The sequence below is a fragment of the Accipiter gentilis genome, chromosome 1 (assembly GCF_929443795.1).
Source record: "Accipiter gentilis chromosome 1, bAccGen1.1, whole genome shotgun sequence".
NCBI classification, from domain to species: Eukaryota; Metazoa; Chordata; class Aves; order Accipitriformes; family Accipitridae; genus Astur; species Astur gentilis.
In genome coordinates, this window is record NC_064880.1 from 45643625 (window position 1) to 45667013 (window position 23389).

At 39.8% G+C, this 23389-nt stretch overlaps 1 protein-coding gene across 1 annotated transcript in view; it reads right to left on the bottom strand.

Moving 5' to 3' along the window:
* Positions 1-23389, bottom strand: part of DPP10 (dipeptidyl peptidase like 10) — an 882866-nt gene that overhangs the window by 90480 nt on the left and 768997 nt on the right. The gene's annotated exons all lie outside the window — the stretch shown is intronic.

Consider the following 23389-nt stretch of genomic DNA (forward strand, 5'->3'; position numbering starts at 1 on the left):
CTGAAATAATATCAAGACAAATGCTCAGACTGCAGCTTGTTTCTTAAGCTGGGGAAAAAATACGAAAAGCTATTTATTTCAGAAGTAAAATGATTTTAAATTGACATACAGTTGCTAAAATATACTAGTTAACTAAATGGAAAATATTCCTCTCTTTCATAAAGCTGCTGAACCCAATATACAGTTACTTTTCTGGGATAAGGACTACTCTGATCTGAGCAAGTTTTTTTGTCAAAAGTAATGTATTGCTGCACCAAAGTTTGATCTCAGTGAATCAAATATTTCTGTTCTACCTTTTGGCATGCAGAGGCTTTTTTCCCCCTACTTCAGTGAGACTGCAGTCCTAGTACAAAAACATGTAGTCTTCAGAGGAAAGTATGAATTACTGCCACTGTTGTCCAGATGCAGGAAAGACAGGATACAAATTCTCCTTAGTACTTCACAGATTTCTGAAAGAGAAAAGGGAACATGAAAGTGGGTATTTTAAATAAATTTCTTTGCCTTGATTTAGATTCAGACTTGGATACTTCTACTGAACCAACACTTTTTCACGAGAAGTACAAATAGTATGGGATCATTTGGGGTGCAGGGTGCTGCTCTACTTTTTCTAGATATATCTGAAGCTGGCTAGTAAAAACTAAAAATGGTTTATGGCTAATTTGCCCTTTGGTGTCAGCAGGACTGGCCTTTTAGGAAGCACTGCGCAGGTAGGACAGTCCCTCGGGGGGGGTCCCAGCATGGGTCACCCACAGCTACCGACCCAGGAGGACCCAGCCTGGGTCACTTCACCCAGGTCTAGGTGAATCTCGTACCAAACCCCAAGGAGTACTGATGGTAGAGCTGCTGTTGTCAGCTTTATGCCCCCAGAAAAGGCATTATTTGTTGAAAAGCAATTACTAGATACAGCCTTTTGCTGCTGTATATTCATTTTGTGATAAAGCTGCTGATAAAGATTAGATACCAGTTGCATATCATGCTTCACTCAAAATAAAAAGCTTAATTTGAACAGAAAATCTCCACAGGCTGTCCCTGCTGACCCTTCCAGCTATGCATCTGCAATATTTTTTAGCTCTTAAGTTGAACCTTATAAAAATAACACTGCTGATATGAAAATGCTTTTCACCCTCCTGATGCCCCCGAGATGTGTTTGAGCTTTCTTTGTAACCTTTGATTTTTTTTTTTTTTTAAATCTTGTCGAAGAAGGAATGCAAGATGGGGAGCATGGTAGGGAAAAAACCAGAAAGGACAACCAACCAGTCAATACTTTTCAACACAAGAAGTGTCTTTGCGTCAGATTTTCCAAGATATTTTGCATTGGTCTTGTTTAAAACAATGATAGCATCTCCAGTACACTGAATGGGATCAGAGTTCATTTCAGTGCCGAGTGCTTTTGAAACTCCTTTCCCATTGATACTTAGCAACGACCTTCATTTTGCTTTCCCCAAGTTAGTACGCAGCTTTGGAAATGCTAGCTAAAAAAAGAACACAAACTTTGTAGGGTATTTGCCCACTGCTAGTTGGAAACTGTAGAAAGAGGTAGCCAGACCACCTACCATCGCTTAAATCACTGTGACTGTATTGGGTTAATTTTAATTCACTTAAATTCAGTCCATTCAGTCTCTGCCTTTTTCCACCTAGACAAGCAGAGGAAGCAGATGGAGGCTATTTACTATAATTAGATGAATTTTAGCAAGGCATGAGGCAGAGCAGAGGAGGGCATCGCATGCTGGGGTAGGTGGGTACGAGTTTGCTGCCCTTGTCTAATGTGATGATTTTCATGGTGTCAACGCTGATCAAACCCTGCTATGGATAGAAGGGGGATAACTTTATTGTGAATGATAAAATGCAAGCTTTATAGTAGCAGGTCCTCACATTGGCTTACGATAGGCAACTTTTTCTCCAAAGGCATTTGTAAAGCTTCAAAGCTACACTGAAACCTTGGTTTCTTTGAAGTCCAGCAGCATTTTGGTACCGTCTTCTGTGTCAACGGGTTTCCCCGGTGGGCTTCCCCTGCCGAAGTGCCAGGAAACACCACCATTTGTTTTGTCTCCCCAGAGCCTCACTGAAGCCGACACAAAAAACTAATCAATGTGCCTGTTGTTGTAATGTATTAAATTAATTAGGTCAAGAAAAAGGTGTGTAATACATTTTTAAAGGCGTTCATTTACCTGGTCTTCTCTGTGACTTCCGTCTCTGTGCTCTTCTGGAGGAGGCACTGTTTGTACACTATTTCATGTCTTCTGCCACAGTTGTTAACGCCTGACAAATTATGCAGATTATTAGTAAACTTGTAGGACTTTTAAATTGAATGAGATCATTTTAACAGGAATTTTAAGAGTATGATGGACTCCTTTAGTAGTTTTATTTCTGAAGGTAGGTCTGGTGTGTTTCTTCACTCTTCTGGTTTTGTCTGCACACAATACGAGAGAAAGCTGTAGCATTTTATAAATCCTTTGTGCTTCCAGTTATTCAATGGAAATCTTTAAAAGTCATAGACATTAATTCAGTACCATTAACAAGTGTTTTATTAAACTAATATTTAGACACAATGAAGTTTATGCCACTTTATGATAATGAAAGTTATGTGCACATATAAGTTACTGATAGTAATATTAAATATGACAGTAGAAATAATACATGCCTGAAAATTGAAGGGCTTAGTGTTTATTTATTGACTAATGAGTTGATTTAACTACTCATTTTCCCTTATGTTTAAGTACATTTAATGCTCTGAAATTCTCAGTCAGAATGACAGCTTTATCTTTAGTTGTCACTGAGTAAAATAGAAAACAAGAACCAGACTGACACAGATGCTTTTATATTGAATGACTAAAAAATCCCACTCCTCTATTGTTACCTATACAAAATGAACTTTTTCCCCTGTACAAGGAAATAGTAAGTATCTAGGTCAAAGGCGAGAGAATAGTTACTAAATAATAGTGATAACTACAAGTGTGTACCCTGAGAAGTTTCTTTCTTTTCCTGAGGGACCATAACTCAGGTGCTTGTTTTTGAAATGCTGTTCCTCACATCCAGAAACATTTCTAAGTCCAGGATGACTCACATCAATACATGTAAATCAGTCAGATGTATTTGAGAGAGATCTGCAGTGGGAGGAAATCGACATAATTCTGTGGATTTGTAGAAACTACACCTCAGGGTCACTGAGAATCTGGCCCATTACTCATCATGGCAACAGTGGAGACACAAATTTATACTGGGCTGGATTTGTTCCCATGACACTTGCTTAACACAGATATCTGTTCCCTCTTCCCATATAATAAACTCTCACAGTTGATTTGTATTCTTGCAGGACACTAGGAAAAGCACAAGTGGCAAAACTGTTATTCTGCAGGCATTGTATAAAAGCCCCAAACGTATGAGCCCTGTTACATTATGCATTTTTCCCAGCTGAAAATCCTACTTCGTGGGGTTTTTTTTCCCCCAGCTATATTGGAGAGTGAGGTAGTTTTCCTCTAGTAACCGTGTTATAACAGTAAAATAACAAGTTTCTGTTGTAAGGTTAACATTTAGAAAATATTTTTTTAATTTCATATTTTCTATCCTTTTTTATTGATAGTATTTGTCATTTTAAATTGGGGGAAAATAACGCAGTACTTATGTTAATTTTACCAACATAAACAATATTATTAATTTTTTAAAAAATATTTTCATTAGTTATTTTCTATTATACTAGGGAACCTTTGTTCAGAAAAAACCAAACTGATCATGGATAAGTAAGTAATAATGGGTGTTAAAAAAAGAGATTATTTTATCTCACAAATACTATTATAGGCAATATCTTTGTAGTCTCTGAGTATAAATCAGTAAAACGTTTGACATTTTCATAACTTTAAACTTGGGATAAAAGTTTTCAGCAAAAGTCTGTCTTTTAGGAAAAGTCAATTACAAACTTCATCTGGCCCTCCCAACACTCGTGCTGATCTCAACTCCGAAATAGTACAGGGGAACCAAAATTCTGATCCTTCTCAGCCACAGGACCTTGTCCAGTTGAAGCACCTCTAATGGTCTTTGATTCTGGAGACTTGGGATATGATTCCTTCTTTCCCATAGGTTTTATATCAGCTTATCGAGGGATAAGCCATGAGCACATATTTAGGTGCAACACTTCAGGGGAGTGTTTGAAGGCTTCGTATAAAGTTATAAGTGTTTGGAGTTCTTCTTTGAAACACTAGTGAATCTTATTTCCATCGTTTACCAGTTAAAGGAAAAGTCTTAAGAAAACATTTGAAAAGCCACTAGTTATAAACTCAAGACAGCATATGAAGCAAAGGAAACATTATGGTATTATTGGCTTAGCATCCATAAATTGTTTGTTTCCCACATATTTTCCACAGGCACTGTAGTTCTTTTTTGGAAAATAATATTTTAATTTTACATTTACAGTTTTCTGTATGCCCACTTACCATGATTGTAATTTCTAGCAATTAGTCACAACATTTTAATCTGTTAACTTTGTAACTTCCCCCTGCTACTTCTTCTTGCCTTTCCAGGCTATGTTGTAAAATTCCTAAACTTGGTAAATTAAAAATAGACTCATATGTTTTTCAGATATTTTGCACTTGAGCTGAAGAGTTTAGGTTTGACAATTCACTTAACATGAAAGGTGTTAAATACCTTATTTTACCTCAATGAGTGCCATATTCCTCCCTTTCTTGCTCACTCTCTTTTTCAGCCAAGTAAAACAAGAACACTATTTTCTTCATTTCTGTTTAAATATGTGAAACCATTATTGCTGTTACACACATGCAAATTATTTCACAAACAATTCTCTAGTGCATTGCCTTTAGTTTAAGAGGAAAGAAATGTGGTGGGAAAATAATGTAAGGTTCATAAAGAAAACTTTATTTCAAACTTTGTCTAGAGGTTTTGCTGTCAGTGGGTTAATGAGCTGACTACCCTGTACCCTCCTCACCCCCCATCTAAGAACTGATCTTAAAACCCAATTTTGATAACTAGTAAAATGGATGATGGGTCCAGCTGAGCTCCCACACTTGTACACTTCATAAAACTCCCAATCCATTAGGAATAGCCAATTCTTGATCTTCCAGCAAAGCCCTTGCCAGAGCTGAACTGCACTAGGAGATGTGTGGAATCTCCTTGGTCCCTGGCACCTTGCCTCATCCAATTCACTTCTTTTCCAGGAGGCATCTCCAGGGCTGTAACAATTCAGTGGGCAGACCCACAGAGAAATTCCCCTACTTATGTGAATGCTAAATGCATTTGCACAGTGTTGAAGCAAACATACCAAGAATTTTAAAAGAGGTATTGGGTGAGAGCTTTTGAAGCATTATATTTAATATAAAACCTTTTCTTCTGTTTTCTCCACTGTATTTTTCTAACTGCTTGCTTGGGTCCTCCAGCAGGCAGACAGCACAGGACCTGCATATCAGAAGGGCTTTGCAGGACATGCCAAAATGTCCTGGGGGACAGCTGGGTACTACAATGTGCCTTAGCCTCCCTATGGTACGGATACGTCTCTGGGTCCCAGGTTTTTATGATTGCAGTGGTACATTACCTAGTTTTTATAGCCACATTGTTTTATGAATATTTCATTTTATGCAAAACACTTGCCCTGCTGAAAACAAAAGTACTTTTTCCGTATTTTTAGCTTTGGTTGCTAAAAGATGAGTTCAAGTGTTTCAGATACTTGACACGAGAGTGCTAATTTATACCAGTCTTTTAGCTGTGGGATTGATCTGCAAACTTATTTCTTTATAGAGCTTCACCTTGTCTTTAGATGTCAGAAATGTTTTCCAAACTTCTCTTTCCCACAGTTCTGAATTTTAATGAGTAAATTCAGCAATTATTGTGGGGTTTCTACATCACTTTTATACAGTATAGAAGTTGGAAGATAGAAAGGATGAGTAGGGTTGGAAATACCTGGGTTGTCCTTTTTGGAATTTAATTACCTAAATTATATTTGTTATAGTTTTGTCTCATTTTATCTTTATTTTTTAAAGCTTTTGTTTGTTTCTCTGATATACTCACACATCAAATTAAAGGAATGAATTAATGGATTAATGTAGTAAATTACAAGAAACCAAATTCAGTTTTAAAACTAAGGGTTATCATAAGTATCATTGAAATCTGTCACGTTGTGATTGTGAATAATCTCTTTTGATAGCCAAAAAGAATATAGATTATTTTTCGGTACAGACATGTAAGACAGACTAGGGCAGTGGGTCCTACAAGCTCCATCTGTGGAAGCAATTTGTTAGTGCTGGATCTTCAAGTCAAATTTGGCCCCATTTGGCCTAGTAGTTTTCCATTATATGGGATATAATATTAAAGAATGGAAACTTGGCTGTAATTTCCCAGTTTAAAATTTCATAGCACTGGGATTTGTGGTATTCGTAGGAGGATAAAGTTTCGGAATGGACCATCTAAACCCATGAGGCTCTGTCACGCTGCTAATTGGTCAGTAACAACCACTTCTGGCAGCTGCGCCTGGTGCTACTCTGCTGGCTCGTTCTTCCCAATATTTTCAGTGCTCCACAACACAAACTGAGTTGAGGGCAGATGTTGCTAGCAAGTTCATGTACACCATGTTTTGACGGGTCTGGGCATACGTTAGCATCATCCCCTACGCAGGGGCATTGATCTAAGTGTATTGAACCACGTGTTAGGCTTCGAAGAGCCTTATTTCTGTTGGTGAGAATCCTTGGCAGATTAAATAAGGTGCTTCATAAGAAAGAGAGCCCAGCCTGGTTTCCACTGTTACATGTCAAGACCTTCTTTCCACTCTTCTTCTTCATACATCAGTCGCCAGGCCTCAGCTCTGTGGCCTGTGATCACCTGTGTCTACAGGGCCCCCAGTCTTATGGTGTCCATCAAGAGAAGCCAACTGGTTTTATGGGTCACTTGGAGTCAGTATCCATTTCAGATTATATGTGCCCTGCCATTTTCTAACTGAGGGATATATACAGGTATACAAGGACAAGAAAGACAGGGAACATAAATAAGGACATGTACTGATTTGGCCCTAAAAGGCACCAGAGGGCTTTTCCATAGAGGTGCACTAAGCAAAAGTTAGGGTTCATAACCTCCCATCCACCCTTTGTGATCAAAGTCTGGAGTCGAGGTTGTCCATACACATTAAAAAGTGTGTCCACCAACATCTCTAAGGTGATGTGGAGAGGGTATCCTGGGTTACAAAGTTCCATTTGCTGTTGGAAATTGCTGTGGCACCTCTCAGGATAATATTTTCACAGTGTAACACATCACAGTTAGGTCATGCTGTGTTTCCTTTATGCACCATGAGTAATTTCAGAGCAGGCAGGCTCCAAAGTCAGATGAGACCTTGATGATAAAAGCGGTTCTCTGAACTCTTCCAATCTGGGCAGATGATGATGGGAACAGGTAGAATGTTTGGGGAGGAGTCATATTTGCAGTGCAGATTCTAAGTCTGGTACTGAATAAATCATTGCAGTTATTTGTTTAATAGAACCAAGAGTAGAGTTCTTCATTCTTCCCAGAAATGAATTGTCTGTCTCTTGTGAAGGTTACAACTTGAAACCCAGAACTACAAAGATAAAAAGAGATTACAAAAATGGTGCAAATGTGATGTGCTGAGGAAGGACAGTGCTCCATGTTATGGGGTTTGGGGGATAAGGGGAAGGTCTGGGGGTGAATTTATTCCAGACTCCATATTAGCATAAATAAAAAGAGGCTCTTTTTCTCTGGGATTTGAAAGTTTTTCAGAGGTTGTTCTGCCAGTGGTGAGTTCTGACTCATATTCACTAAGGGAAGGAGAGGAAAGATAAAAAGAGTAGACTGAGAGTAAAGAAGATTATTTCCATTTCTGTCAAGTGCAGACAGTCGGGGTCTTTTTAATTTATTTGCTTAACAGTTCTGTAAGCATAAATTAGCTAGGATGTCTTAAGCAATGCACCTTTTTTCTTCTTGTCTTGCTCTTTAAACTCCCTTCTTGCAGTGTCAATGCTTAAAATGTAAAGTAGGCTAAATATTTAATAGAAAAGAGGCATACAAACCCTTTTCTTAGGTATGTTTCATGATGTCTGCTACATTTACCAAAGACAGTCCTATATACCTACCCATTTGGGCAGCAGTCAAGTCCTTTTCAGTTTTCTTTTGTTGGAAGTCATCTTCTGTTGAATCCTGAATAGGATCAATAAATGTATTTTTAATGCACAGGAGGTTTCTTTTTATTTAAGCAGCAGATTCTTAAAATATTTAGCATCCTTTCCATTCTCTGTTGAAATACTCTCCTGTTTCTTTGCAATACATGTTGACCTTGGTATTACTGCAGACTGTATTTCTGTTTTGTTTCATAGCAAGAACACTCTGAAGAGAGATGCCTGCTTATTAAACCTATCTGTTGTGGAAGCATAAAAAGATAGTATAGTGTTAATGTACAGCTGGTTCTACAGGTCAGTTCTTTACAGGGAAGACCTTAGAGAATAGCTAAAATCAACAACACTATTTTGAATTTCATGAGCTGAGAGTCTGACCCATCCTCTTAAATGAAATTACACAGCTCTTGCAAAAAGCCTCTCTCTGAAGTTTTCACTGAAGACTCCCAGGGAGCCCCATGTAGGTGGGCTTCTTAAGCTTTTGTTCTGCAAACCCTCATTTGTGCAAATAATCCCATTGAAGCAGATCGTTTTTATTATTGGGTTTAGGCCTGGGTGTCTGATCACATGAATGAAACAGCCAGGATTGTACTCTTCAGTCTGAAGAGCAAAAAATTATCACAGTATCAAGGCCATAAAAGAAGCTTCTCTAATCTTTCCTCCACCCTCCCAGTGAAGATTTTATTTAGCAGGATATGATGGGTTTTACACTGTTCTGCAGCTTGGCTCTTCTTTGTTAATGAGCAGAAAGTATCTGGTCTCATTCATTGTTAGAGCTATATCTAAAGAACACTGCTCTTTCCTCCATTCTTTTCCTGCCATCTGCTAGTTCTTAGTATCAGTTGAGATTCACGTATTCAGTTAACTAAAAGCTTTGTTTATTATTTTTCTGGGATAACTGGAAAGAAGAAGTAGTAGAAGAAGCAAAGTATATTTATGGCTCCTAAATGCAGCAAAACAGTTGCTAACTGCCAAAGTTTTCAGAGATGATCAGCAAAACTTTGTAGCCAGAGGGTCTGCTGAATCTCAGAAACTGTCTCTTCCTCACAAAAACCTCTGCAGAAGTTTGAAAAAAGAAATGTTTCAGGAATCTGAACATGTCTACTCTATCTGTACAGCCTGACCTTCAAAAATTCACGTTATGCCAGAAATTATACTTCCAAAATGGTCTTGTTAGAGGTTTCTCTACAAAAAGCTACAATTCACTTCTTCCAAAGTATTATAATAAATGAGCTAACAAGACACTACAGTTCTCCTGGGACTTGACCCAAGACCTGCCTAACTGAACAGACATTTTTCAGAGACTCCAGAAGGAAACTCTGCGGCGCCTAAACTTCCTGTGTAGACCGGCCAAAGGTCTTCATTCTTTTAATTCTCTCCTGAAACTAGGGAGGTGCATTTTTACTAAAACATAGCTTTTGTAGAGAAGCTGCAGATATTCCTCTCTCTGTTTCTTCCTCTCTACCATTTTTTATTTCAGCTTCAGTATTCATGGCAGCTGTGGACTAGGTGATATTGTCCTACTGCTTCATACTTTTATGAAGCTATACTATCTACAGCAATCAACATGTACTTTAATGAATTCCTTATTTATGCCTGGTGTAATGGGTAATATTAGCTACAATGGGATCTCCATACAGCTGGTGTCATTCTGCAGAGGTCTTTTGACCTCAGAACTGCAGTGATTTTACACATCAGTATCTGGTCTCTGCTATAATATTACGAGTGACACTTGAGAAAACACCATGAGAGGGTTCTTTTTTCCCCCGTTTGTTCTTTTTGTTGTCTGCCATTCTTAAAGCTTAAGCAAAAGCAATTTTAAATCTCTTCCATTCTCTGATATTGCTGTACAGTAATCTCTGGATTTTTTTTTTTGTAAACACAATAAACTGTACATCACTTTTACTGATGATAAGGATGACCGTGACTCTGTGTTGTAGTAAAAAGCATTACATATGGCACAGCTAGATTTACAGTGGGATGGATATTGTACTTTACTCTGTTTGGGTGGATAGTAAGTTACGAGCCTGAAGGTCAATTGATCCCAGAAAAGGATTGTGGACTCTGAATGCCAAAGTGATCTATTCCAGTCTCAGATCCCAGCTGTAACATGTGGGGTGAGGGGGAAATGGTGCTCTGAAATAGCAATTTGTTTTCCATTGCGAAGCACTTCCAGGAGGTTTCTCACTGTGGTGAGTATCCACTAGCCCCAGCGCTGCTCTGTCTGACAGTGTTATATTGCCAGAATCGGTGAAGAAGAGAAGTTCCCCTTCATTTCCCACATAATGGATATATTGAATATAGTCTATTCCTTTTAGTCTGTGACACATCCAGGCTGAGGAGTTGCACTGAGTAAGGTGATTTGCTGTTTATCTGAAAATTAAGATGCCTGACTGTGTACCAGAAAATCTTTGTCTCTTGGTTGGTAACCTGTTTTTGAAAAGTGTATTGGTTATGAGAAGAGAAAATTCTGAGCTCCTTATCAGTAGTTTAGCTGTAATATTAGGCATCTCTGTCTCTTCCACGAGGGAAATAGCTCCCTTGGGCCCCTTGTTCCCAGGTATGGGATGTGATGGGATTTGTCAGCTCTGAGTTATTTAGTAGATGGAAAGATAGATTGGCTTGCACGTGCCAACGTGGCAGGCAGAGGAATAGTTCCAGCCACAGGTGAGTCTCTTCTGTGCTGTGGCAATTACATTTCTTGTCCACTTGGAAAAGTTTGCATAAAGGTAATTACTAGGGGATGAGGCAGAGAAAAAAAATCCTTTTTTTTATTTTTAAGTATGTATAGTTGCTGTAAAGAAAAAATAGGTATTGTTGGGGCACAGTTACAGAGTGATATAGTTTTTACCTAACGTTTAGGGCATTCTTTCAAGAAGATGCCAACTATGTGAGAAAACACTTTGCGGTACGAAGTTGGTCATATTTCTAAACTCCTCATCAAGACAATCATTTTTTTTCTTCAAATAATAATAATCAAACCCTAAGCTTTTCATTAAGTTTTTATGCTTGAAAGTATCTCCTGTCATAAATTTTCACTGGTAGCAAGAATTTTGGCCCTATGTAAGTAGTAGTGGCATCATAGACTACTTTAACAGCTCCCCACTTCCTCCCGTAAGTATATTTTTATGGGTATTTTATGAAGTATTTATTAGAGGTAGTACTTGAGGTGGTGTAGAGACTTTCTACATCAAGTCTTTAAAAAAACCAGACCGACAGTGTCCTATTTAGAAAATATTTCTTTTACGAGCAGTCAGGCAAAAACTTAGATATATGGGTGGATCATAAAAATAGGTGAAACTACTACTGGTCCAAGGGATATTTTCACTTTTCTGAGGAGGAGCAAAGTTCATGTATTCCTTAGTTAAATCTTTGTTCTATGCACACATCAAAAACGTTCTCAGTTTGCTTCCCTTTTACACTTTCTCATTAGCTTTCTCTTATTTTCATTTTTAATTTCCCCATCTTATTGTTTGTGAAAAACAACATATTCTTTAATCACAAATGAAGGAAGAAAGTGAAGGTGCTGTCTGATTTTGAAGGTTTACTTCACAACCTCTTACACTTAGTGTTGCCATGTAGTGTAGCCTGATTTAGCGTCATCATTCTAAGGGAACCTTTTCTGCCGAAACTTCAGAGGCCTTTTCCAGGCTATGCCCAAGATGTAGGATCTCTTCTCTGCTGTACTCATCTTTTCTTTAATAGCCATTATTTTCAAGTGTTTTCCTTCTTAACGAATTCAAATAACCTCTGCGTTTAGTCAACTAGTCAATACACCTAATTGGCTTAAATTGTGTATCTGTTTATGTGTTTTCCTGGCTCACATTCCAATTTCTCAAAGTTGTTAGAGAAAGCATATGAGAGTGATAAAAGAAACATAATCTCAAATTGAAAGGAGTTATTCAGTCTCTTCACCAAAGAAGAAACTCCTGAGATTGTGCCTCCTTGTTTTTCCAGAGGACCTGGGTATGCCTCAAAGTACTCTGGTAATTGAGAGACTAATAGCAATGCTCCTGGTCTTCAAGGTATTTTCATAGATAAATGCAGGCAGTATCAAAATTTTGTGGGCAACCTTCAAGCAAGAAAATAAATCTCTTCAAAAAAAGTCCAATACCTCACTTTTTTTTCCTTCAGCGGCACATAGAGTTCAGTAGAGGCAGAGGGGAGACAGTTCTATTGTCTGTTGCTTTTTTCCTGCCACATCATTAAATCTGTTTCTTAAAAATAACATTTTCCTTTTTCCACACTAAAAAACCCCAAACCTCTGCGGTTGGAATACCTAGATTAATTTAAGCTGAACTGAACTATTTAATCTGAAAGAGAGAAGACATTGCTATTTAGGAAATTTTAAAGCCCATTACTACAATTCAATTTAAACAAATTTCAAACTGAAATAGCCGTTTTTCAAGCCATAGTTTGAAAAAGGTTTTGGAAATGTGAAATGGCCTTTTAAAGTGTTGTTTGAGACTTCTGCCTGATTCAGGCTCTGACAGATTTGACTTGAATTCATTCAAAATTTTGGTGATATTAAAACAACTTTCAAGGGAGTAAATTATTTTTGTGGAAAGGTTCTTACACCTCTCATGATGTGTTCAAATTGCCAGGTCTGTGGGGCGAGAGGTGCTTGCGCTGAGGAAAGACTGAATCTTGGTTGGTGCCTGAAGGAGTAATGTGATGTAAATAATAAATGGCATTATCCACTTTGATTTTATTATATTATACCTATCAAGGGTACTGCTTTTCAAGGAGCACCACCCCTTCTGTGTCTGCAGTTCCTCACTGGCATGGGTTGTTGGCATCGTCGCACTCATCCTACTGTAATTTGAGATATAATGGACTACGCAGCCGAGGTTGGAAAACCCGAGGAGGGATGGATGCCAGGGATGTGCTGGCTCCTGGCCGGTCAGTGTGAGCATTTCGCGTGCTCAGGAGGATGGAACTGGATCCCCGTGAGCATGGGCCTAGTTCTCCAGCTGCCACAAACCCCGCTGCAGCTTCTGCAAAGGCTCTTGGCAGCAACTGAAATTCTGGGCCCCAGGCTCAGGATGGGCTTGCGGGGATGCCGGCAGGAGCCCAGGCAGGGGCTGAAGTCCCTGCCTGCTCCCGACCCCACCGCGGGTGGGTGCTGCCGCTGCCCCTGCCTGCCCTGCGCCTCCGTCCCCTCCTGCCCTCGGCTCTGCGGCACCCAGCTCTTGCCCTAATCGCTCTCCTCTTAAAAGATAAACGAGCTCAGTGATGTAATGAGTCTTCCTGAGGACTGACTCCTCTGAGATAGATATGCCTCTCTGCTTCTGATTTACTGCTCATTACTGTGCACCATTTGAAGGACAGATGTGCTACTTAATTACTGGAAATGGCACAAGTAGGTCAGTCGGGCTTTGCTGTTCATACTGCCAGGCTGAGTGAGACAGGGCTTCCTCTCCAGGCTTGGCTCCATCATGTCTGCCACAATAAAAAACGCAGGGTTTGGGTTTTTTTCTTTTTTAAAGTGTGCAAGATATTCTAAATTTTTCTAACCCTGCATTTGCTGTTGCTGAGCTAGTGCTTTATAATTCAATTTAAAAGTATTTGCCTCTAAGTGCAATTAAATCTGCCTTTAAAGTCCGGTTATCTAACTTAAAAACAACTTGATGAAGCCTCAGACCTTCAGAATGTCTTTCCTCTCTTTCCAGGCTCTCTCCATAGACGTATTCTAAAGATAGTTTTTATACATGTTTTCAGCAGGTGGTACAGGGCCAGAAAATGTACACACACCAGCTCTGTTCTGAAGTGTCTTTTAAAGGTTTTCACGTACTAATGAACTGAGCTTCTGAGGTAACGAAGAATTATCCTTGTAATCCTACAAGAGCTCTTAGCCTACCCTCTCAGCATTTATCTGTAGTGGTGTTTAATATTTATGCCAAAGCCTGGTGTATATTAATTGTGTTTGGGTTTGACTCAAAGCTTCAGCAGATTTCGTCCTGACATACACCACTGCCAATGATATTGGAACCAAAACACAAGGATTCACATAGGTTTGCTTTTAAAATTGAAACTACTTTGCAAATGCACACGCACGTGCAAAGGCTGTGCCCATGGGGTATGTGTACCTGCTTTCCAGCATCCCTGGGTGCACACACACCATTTCAGACTGGGCATGCTGTACTCGTGTGCATTGGCAGAGTGTAAAATCTTGAAAATGAGTGGTCTGATAAATGTTTGAAATTGATTGTATCCAGCATTTAAAAAAAAGCCTTATCAACAAGGTAATGAAGCTGTTGTCCTTTGTGTTTCTTGTACTGTCTCTTAGTTTAAAAGAGTTTTCCAGACCCAGATTCAAAGCGTCATTATCTCACGGGCATATCCATGTGTGTTTCTCCTACAGATCAGTAAATGTAAATGTCTGTCCACCAAAAGAGGCCCCACATTGAAAGAAGGGAGAACTAAGAATTTGTAGTACAGCATTTAAAAGTGTTCTTGTTGTTGTTAAATGATGGATTTTGTAGTTGCTTTCTCACTGGGCAGTGCCAGTAGATGTCGGCGCCAGCCTCACTGGTGTCCACTGTACTTGAGCTACACAGAGGCAGAGGGAATTGCTTTCCCTTACAAAAGAAACTCGCCGTCAAGTTGCTGTTAGGTTGAACAATGGATGTAGGTGAAGCTTTTGAGCCACCACTTTAAATTCTGACTTGATGCCAAGAATACTGTCAAGTGTTTGAAAGAAACACTCCAAAAATAAGTATAATCACCTTAAACACACATACAGTATCTTTCTTTTCAGGCAGCATTCCTAATCGGGGCAGAAACCTTCTTTTTCTTCAATTGATCATAAAACCATCTTTCAGAAATGTGGCTGTGCTCCTCCCATGTGTGATGGGGAAGGTGCCTTTCAGCCTATGCTGTGGGTGAAATCGGTTCCGCTTCAAAACCTTGCATTGGTGTCCAGCCTTCAGATCTCAAATTCAAGCCTGAATTTCATGAGTTCTCTCTAAAATGGGGACAAAGTTTCAGGCTTGAGTAATCACATATTGTGAACATGGATTATATATTACTTATCTTGCACATCTGAAAATATGATTCAATATTTGGATATAGTCCTAATCATGGAGGGTTTAAAATCTGAATAGTCTACTTAAAAAAATCATACCAGGAATAGTTCATCTTCTATATTGTTTTGACATCCATTAAAGCGTCAATTTATTAATAAGACGAGCTACCGCTCACTGCTGCAAAGCAAACAACAAACATCTGAGCAGAAACAGAACCTTCTCTATCCCTACAATACCATTGATTATTTCTTATTTATGTTTCTGTCAGCTGCTTTCTGTTATTCTGAGACTTATCTGATCAGGGCTGCAAAAATGTGCATTTATTGCTGTCCTTATCCTGCTCTGTCCTCTTTCCAAATCCTTTCCTATCAGACATATCTGATTTGCTGGAGGTTATTCCTCTGCCCAGATTTCTTCCCATGCCAGATACAGTTGTGTTTCTACAGCTTCTACTCCCTCTTCATGTTTCTTCCTGAGTGTGGAAGCTTCCCACTAGTTAAAATTCATAAATTATTTCATTTGGATCATTAAATAGTTGTTGTAGATAGTCTTTTCACCCTAATTTTACTACATGCACTCATAAGCTGCACAGATGATAACATTCTTGAAATCTTGTCATGTCTCTTATTTCCCTTCGTTGAATGAAATTGAATATTTTCAAGTGTTGATTTTCATCTGAGTTCACATCCCCAACTGTCAACTTTCCTCCCAGATGTTCTTTTGTTTACCAGTGCTTTATGGAGTTTTCTTCCCATGTCCAAACCAATGAACCTGCATAAAGTAGAGGGGGCCTCCAGCACTCCTGCCCTTAGTTGTGTATGGGCCAAAAATCTCTGTCTTCAGGGGAACTTGGCTATTCTTCAACATATTTGTTTTAGCAAATTCAACTGCACCATAACTTCCAGGCAGAGAAATGAGGCCAGCTCTCCATAAACCTTTACTGAGTTTTTTACTTGTTGTTTGTCCCAGTTATACTACATAATAACTGGTGGCCTGTCACCTGATTTCTGCAGAGCTCTGGTAGGTATTCCAATATATTCTCATCACTGTTAGCATATTCTTTCTGACTATCACGTTATGATTCATTTCTACATATGCATATGGTTTCAACATTTTCAGAATACTATTAAAGGGCTTAATTTTTATATCTTTAAACATTTAAGTGCTAATAGAAATGCTTAAAATAAGTTACTGAATTCAGCTAATTTAAAATGTTTGGAATTCCTGGAAAGGTTGTGATCAAAGCTGTGGAAATTGGACTAGCAAAGGGAAATGACGTGCATGGGGTTGCTTGTGAGCAGAGGCTCGTTTTGGATTCATCCCTCCTGCCTCCGAGCTTTGATTTATGCACAAGGTTTTCTTTGGCTGTTGTGCCTCTTCTTTCTCCCATGTTCCAAAGCTCTTGCCCTCTAGCAGAGGCACTGCTCACCTGCTAACTGCTGAAATACTGCAGTTGATTGTGCTGTAGATTAAGCTAAAATGGTAATTCATTTAGGTTTATCTTTACCAAAAGAAAAACCCAAAGCCTCAAAGGATGGTCTCGATCAGCTTCAACTTCAGAGAGTTTGAATTCAGTAGATATTGAAAGGGGGTTTTTTATCCTGTAAATTGTATCTAGTGTCCAAGGGGGGAGTTCACTTTTTCATACATTCATTGTCACAATAAATAAAATATTGCACGGAGCGGTAATAAATGCTACAGAGCAGGGAAGTTGCCCCAGTGGAAGAAAGTCCATTGGTACTTTTGCACTGTGCTGCACCATACCTTTAACACTCCACATTAGTCGAGCTGTCATCGTTGAACAGGGAAACAGTTTTAATAGCTGTCAGTGCATCAAAATGAATTCTCTGAATATCAGTTTCATTTCTGTGTCTAGAATTCAGAGACATGGGGGTTTATACTGACACATCTGCAGCTGCACAATATCTTACTTGGTTTGTAATGGTTTGAGGACAGCACAATAGAAAATATTTGATATGAGCATACTACAGTGCTTCAAAAATAATGTACTGATGATAGCTTTGGTTTCTTCTATTATTCAGCATCACATGGCTGTTTAAAAGAACCAAGTCTAACCTTAGCATTAGGTAATTTTGTGTTGGCAGTGCTTGCAGCCAAAAAACTTCTCTGTAAAATGATGAAAAGAATAATGAAACTTCAAGTATCATGCTGGTATGTTCCCTCTTTAGAAATTCTGAGGTTACTGCTAACACTTTAGGAAAATAAAAGGCAGAAAAAGATACTTCCCTTCATGTGCTATTTCTAATTGGTTCCTATACTGGAGAGCTACTTTCTGGGCTGTGAGAGATTTGTTTGGATGAAGAGCAGTAAATATCTGTCTGGTATTTGAAACACTGTAGACTGAGAGAAAGATATGTTACATTGCAAAGGGGCCGAATTTAATGACCATCTTTGACCTTTTCCATGTTTTCCCAAAACTGCCGTGATCAGAAGCAGAATAGAATTCATTAAAGCATACAATTTAGGGACGTAAGGGAATACCACGTTGTGATGCTTCACTTTGTTAAATGACTCCTGCAAAGTAGCAAATGTCGATTTGTCATTTTCCCTCAATCCCTTGGGGTGAAGTGAAGGGTTTCTGTCAGGGGCCTGCCAATTCCAGTTGCAAAATAATAAAAAAAGATACAGCAGGAGATGGAACAGTCCTTCAGTAGGTACTCTTGGGGCAGGCTAGCTCAGCTGTCCCACTGCAAGGCTAGCTCAGCTCTGAGTGCTGCTTTAGACATTGCAGCTTTGGAGTGGAAGACGACACGCGTGCCTTATTCAGAAAGCATTTAACATCTAAGAGCGGGGGGGCTGGGGATTTGTTTTGCTTATTCTCAGCTGAGAATGAAGTGTAAATTGAGATTCTGAGAGCATATGTTTGTACCAGTGTCCATGCTCCCTTTCACCGAAGGTATGCATATTAAAAAAGACCATGTCTGTTTCTGTTTCTCCCAAAGCTTTAATGTGAGCCTTCCGTTTTAGTGTAGGGAAAATTTATCTCTCTTTTTTTTTCTTTTTTTCCATTTTTTTCCCGAAGTCAACCTGACTACATGATCAGATCGAAATAGTTTTAGGCAAAAAACCTAATGCTTGCTATTTACTGGTTGCAGATTCATTTTGGCAAATACAACTTGTTGCATATGTTCCTAATGCAGCCAGCACATCTCTCCCTATGCCAGAATCTATACAACTGTATGCCATTGTAACTAAGTGTGATGTCCTACATGCAGTAGGGCACTGATTATTCTAGAAAACAACCAGGAAAGGGACAAAGCAAGTCTGTAGGACTTGAATGAAATATGAATTATTGAAATATGCAGATAAAGGTTGTTCAAAGTCTTCTACTTTGACTTACTAAAGCCATTACTAGACCTGTTTCCAAATATAATATTATTAGTAGTGCACCTGGGAGATATTGGAATGACAAGGGCTGGGTGGGGGTGAGCAGGGGAAAGGAATTCACCTCATAAGAGGTTTCTGATTTTCAAAATATATTTTGTTTGGGGAAAAAAAAAGGAATTTTAAGGAGCTCTGCCCCAACACAGAGAAAACTGAGCATTGAAGACAAATTCTGAGGTGGGAGTAAGCGTTTCAAGCACAAGCTGCTGAACTGACACAGGACTTAAACCAAGTTGCTCCTTGCCAACAAGGGAAATTATTTCTAACATTGAAATCAGAGGAAGAGATCTGGGCATCTGCAGTCTCTTCATAATTTTGTTACAGACTTCCATACAGAGAACGTTTCTGAAAATGTTACTTAAGCTCTATTGCTGATTATCTCATTTATTAAGCCTGGTCTTCAATTGCCTTTTGTAGAACTTGAATTCTGTGATCAAATGTTTTCAGGCATCCACGTATAAAAAGACTATCATAGAATCATAGAATGGTTTGGGTTGGAAGGGACCTTGAAGATCATCTAGTTCCAACCCCCCTGCCATGGGCAGGGACACCTTCCACTAGACCAGGTTGCTCAAAGCCCCATCCAACCTGGCCTGGAACACTGCCAGGGATGGGGCAGCCACAACCTCTCTGGGCAACCTGTGCCAGTGCCTCACCACCCTCACAGTGAAGAGCTTCTGCCTTACATCTCATCTAAACCTACCCTCTCTCAGTTCAAAGCCATTACCCCTTGTCCTATCACTACATGCCCTTGTAAGAAGTCCCTCCCCAGCTTTCCTGTAGGCCCCCTTTAGGTACTGGCAGGCTGCTATAGGGTCTCCCTGGAGCCTTCTTTTCTCCAGGCTGAACAACCCCAACTCTCCCAGCCTGTCCTCATAGACGCTTCACATAAGCTGACAGAACTCAAATCCGTTTTCATGTAGTAACACCAAATTCCCAATCAGCTCTAGAGCACCAGATTTTAATAGGCATATGGCTGGTGGCATTAAGCCAGTACAAATAGCTTTGATTTTTTAGCATTCAAGTCCAACAGCAGGATTTGGTCTTTCAGACAACACATAGACAAGCCATACTCCTTGCCACAGGAGTCTGGAGATGCTGAAAGTTTCACTCAAAAAGCAAGTGAGAAACAGAAAAGAAATCCACACAGCATACTGACCCTGGCCCATGAGATCCCTGAACGACAATTTCCTAGAGGCTGAAAGTACTCCGGGGATTTGCCACAGCAATCTTGCCATGTTCTTACACTACTCCCTAGGAACCAGCTGTTTGCCATTGCCGGGATGGACCTTTGGTCTGGCTTGGTGTAAATATTGTTAGATGCCAGCTGCCCCACATATGTGGAAAAGTACTTCTTGCAAGGAGCAACACCCATCAAATATCCTTGCCATAACTGGAGCAAGATGAACCTTGTGGATCTCTTCACCTTTTTGGAGAGGAGCACTGTGCATGCACGATTGCAGAGTAACCATAGAAACAGAGACATATGAAGAGATATTGAAGCCAACATTGCGAGTGGAATGAGAAGTGGCAAGAGACAAAGACGGACTTTTATTTATCATGAGAACTAAGAGGTCTTTCACCCCCTCATTAGCTGCCATCTCTTGCCTCCCAGCTGAAGCTCTTGTTGCTCTTGCCAGCGTGGCACCATGGCTGCTCTACAGCTTCTCCTCCCCGAGTCTCTGCTGTAGCTTATTAACCTGTTCATCCAAGGCATCAGGTGCAGAACAGCGTTCCTGTCCCCAGCATTCCTCATGTCTGTCTCTGTATGCCCTACTCCCTGTGAGCCATGGGTACTAAAGGTGTGTCCCGTCACATCACCCAAAGTGAGCGCAGGGGGCTGATCCCCTGCCCTGGGTGAGCCCAGCAGAAGGGTCCCAACTGCATGGCTCATTCTCACTGCACAGGAGCTCCAGGTGACTCTGGCCCAGTAGGGACCGCCTGTGTTGGTTTTACCAACGTTATAATGAAATCTGGAGGCAACTCTGTGAGTTTCTACAGGGGACTTCATACCACTCATGGGTCTTTCCCCTTGTCGTTCGTTCTTCCTCTCAACTCCAGTTGATATAGCCAAGTGTATTTTACATGAATCCAAGGGAACACCTCCATGGAACACCATGAGGAGGAGTGCTGATACAGACATCAAACCACTTCTGGTGAGCCTGCAGCTACCTCAAGGCCAGCCTCGCTGGAGCTGGAGGCAGGCCCATCTCGTGGTCCTTCACTTTTTTCAAAGGGCAATACTGTAAGCCAGAGAAGTGTGAGAGGACTTGCCAGAGGTAAGAACCTTAGACGTGGGAGCACAGGGACTTGCTCACATCATGAAAGATAAGTATTTTACAGGGCTGAGGAGTTGTGTAAAGAAGCAGAGTATAAGGACTTAGTCTTGCAACAATACAGGTGGCCTCGGGGACGTGAATGAGAAGACTAAAGTAAAGATTGGGCATGTGTGTGAAGGATGGCACTGAGTATTTTTGTCAGTTCCTTTTTTGTGTCGTTACTCTCCGTTGATGCTTAACACCCTTTTTTTATCTAAAAATCTCAGTTATTTAGTGAAATCAGGCGCTGTCAACTCCATTTATTCAGAAAGCTCTTAGTAATTGCCAGCTGACTCTATAGTAGGTTTGTAAATTGCCTGTCTGGAATGAGAGTAGCTATACCTGAGCCATAGTGTCTGCCTTTTGGAGGAGGAGATCTTGTTTATTGTCATATGACCTTCCTGTTCTGGTTTGATTCAGTCTGGTTCAGCTACTGTACTCAGGTGGACACCTGGCAAAGATAAAATGCAGGACTGAATTCTCTCCAAATCCATCTACAGTGAATAGTTTCCATTTCTGACACATTTGTTAGTGGAACTGACTGGTAAGAAACTGCCTTGAGAGGCATGATATAAAGACCTTGTAGAATATTGTTCTTTCACAGAAAAAGAATGTGTGCTGATTGCAACTGTCACTGTTTTACACAACATTAACATGATCACAAAAGCAATTAGTATTTATAAATTTTAAATGACAACAGCAGTTGGATTTCAAATAAAGTACATCAAAGTTCATGTGCCCCAGATGATAAGAGACCTAAAGTTGGGACTGCCTTTCATCATTCCTGGGTTCATTTTGAGCAATAAGGCACGTATATCCCCTGCGCATTGTTGGTATCATCCTGACAGAGCACTCTCTGCTGTAGATTAGTTTCTGTAAATATCATTAGAAAAAACCCTGTTGGAAGCTCACTCACTGACAACTCTGTATAATGTAGCAGCCCAACCGATCAAGGGGTTCTGGGTTCCTGTATCCAAGCCAAAATAATGTGCTCTTCATTTTTAAGAGTTGATCTCCATTTTGAAAAATGACCTGAATATCAGTTTTATCTTCCTAAGCCCATCAAAATCCGACTGAAAAGCACTGAAAAACTTTCCTATCCCTGCAGGTGGGTGTTGGACAACTGCTGGGCTCTGCCAGTAGCACTGGCATTTGAAAAAGTGGATTGCAACAAATTTGTTCGGTTCTAGGCAAGATGAGCCAAGCGACATCCTAACTGAGTTATCACTTTTGAAATTTTAGCGTAAGATTTTTCAGTCCCATAATCAGATTGCTACAGCAATTTCTAATAGCACTATGGCTCCTACTTGTCAGTTTGACAAGGCAAGCTGGATGGCGATGCCTGAACCGCAGGTTTGTGGTTGATTGTAACACCTGATGGCTGAAGGGAATGGTTTTGTTGACCTCAGATTTAGTACAGGAAGCATCAGCTCACTTCGTTGCAAACACGACCCTTTAAATCACTGGTGTTAGTTCACATGCCCCCGGAGAGACGCAATGTCATATATGCAGTGTTAAAATAGGATGTTCTGAGGGAGTTTACTTTAGAAGCATATTCTGTAAACATTAGTTATAAAATAAATGTGCATTGATTTGATTGTGTACTAGTTCATGTGAGACTATTCTAAGTGTAAGGCAGATGAACTCTGGCTCTTCACCAGCATAATTTTTGACCTGTGACTTTGGGTGTTGTCACGTTTTAATATAAATCTGCAATCAGAAGCTAAGCCTCATGTGTTTCACTGAGATTTTTACAATCCTCCTTCCCACCCCCATGTTGTTAATAACTTGCTAATGAACTGACAGCTACTGTACTTATGTAAACGAGGAGACTGTTGAATCGAGAGTTAACCTTCCTCAAAAAATATGAAATCAGCCTTTCCAGTCTGATAGCTCATTGCTTTCCTCATCTGGTTGTAGACAGAGAATATGCATCTGCATCCTGGGGTTGCTAAAGGGGCAAAGCCAGATAAATGTATGCATGTTAGGAAAATGTATTGCACTATGGGTGACTCTGGTAGAGGTTCAGATATAGAACATCTGAATCCTCATGACAAGTCATAACGATGGTGTATGTAATAATTAAGACTCAAGCTTTTTGTCTGATACTGTATTATGAAGATTTATTACTTCATGAAGATTTCTGTTATATTGGGTAATGATTTGTAAAGTGTATTACGACCAGTGGATGGAAAATATTACTGCAACTTCATGATAGGGCTTGGACGCTTTAGGCTTTTATCTTCCCTTTTTGTCTTTTTCCCACCAGTATTAGCTGATACACCTATTTTTGTGCCCTTTACTTGCTTGTTCTTATAGATTTCCGTTCCACCGGTCTCCCTTCTCCCTAATGGCAAGCTATTTCACTGTGAAAAAGGACAGCCCACTGTTTTAGGCATCAAAGCATATTGTTGCTATTATCACAAGAGTTTGTTAACCTTTATGCCACAGTGGGAATTATCGATAGAAATGTAAAAAAAAAATTAGTCCGCTCAACTCCTCAGCGGTAGGATTCCTTTAT